This window comes from Volvox carteri (assembly GCF_000143455.1).
Source record: "Volvox carteri f. nagariensis unplaced genomic scaffold VOLCAscaffold_5, whole genome shotgun sequence".
Lineage (NCBI taxonomy): Eukaryota > Viridiplantae > Chlorophyta > Chlorophyceae > Chlamydomonadales > Volvocaceae > Volvox > Volvox carteri.
Genome location: NW_003307548.1, coordinates 2,123,262 through 2,124,490, shown reverse-complemented (window position 1 = coordinate 2,124,490; position 1,229 = coordinate 2,123,262).

Sequence of the window (1,229 nt, the reverse complement as noted above, 5' to 3'; positions counted from 1 at the left end):
CGCCGCCATCGCCTGAGCCACCCAGCCCAGCGCCGCCATCACCTGCTCCACCCAGCCCAGCGCCGCCATCGCCTGAGCCACCCAGCCCAGCGCCGCCATCGCCTGATCCGCCCAGCCCAGCGCCGCCATCGCCTGCTCCACCCAGCCCAGCGCCGCCATCGCCTGAGCCACCCAGTCCAGCGCCGCCATCACCTGCTCCACCCAGCCCAGCGCCGCCATCGCCTGAGCCACCCAGCCCAGCGCCGCCATCGCCTGATCCGCCCAGCCCAGCGCCGCCATCGCCTGCTCCACCCAGCCCAGCGCCGCCATCGCCTGCTCCGCCCAGCCCAGCACCGCCATCGCCTGATCCGCCCAGCCCAGCGCCGCCATCGCCTATTTCACCCAGCCCAGCGCCGCCATCGCCTGAGCCACCCAGCCCAGCGCCGCCATCTCCTGAGCCACCCAGCCCAGCGCCGCCATCGCCTGCTCCACCCAGCCCACCGCCGCCATCTCCTGAGCCACCCAGCCCAGCGCCGCCATCTCCTGCTCCACCCAGCCCAGCGCCGCCATCGCCTGATCCGCCCAGCCCAGCGCCGCCATCGCCTGATCCACCCAGCCCAGCGCCGCCATCGCCTGATCCGCCCAGCCCAGCGCCGCCATCGCCTGATCCGCCCAGCCCAGCGCCGCCATCGCCTGCTCCGCCCAGCCCAGCGCCGCCATCGCCTGCTCCACCCAGCCCAGCGCCGCCATCGCCTGCTCCACCCAGCCCAGCGCCGCCATCGCCTGCTCCACCCAGCCCAGCGCCGCCATCACCTGCTCCACCCAGCCCACCGCCGCCATCTCCTGAGCCACCCAGCCCATCGCCGCCATCGCCTGCTCCACCCAGCCCAGCGCCGCCATCGCCTGCTCCACCCAGCCCGGCGCCGCCATCTCCTGCTCCACCCAGCCCAGCGCCGCCATCGCCTGCTCCGCCCAGCCCAGCGCCGCCATCGCCTGCTCCACCCAGCCCAGCGCCGCCATCACCTGAGCCACCCAGCCCAGCGCCGCCATCGCCTGCTCCGCCCAGCCCAGCGCCGCCATCGCCTGCTCCACCCAGCCCAGCGCCGTCATCGCCTGCTCCACCCAGCCCAGCGCCGCCATCGCCTGAGCCACCCAGCCCAGCGCCGCCATCACCTGCTCCACCCAGCCCAGCGCCGCCATCGCCTGATCCGCCCAGCCCAGCGCCGCCATCGCCTGATCCGCCCAGCCCA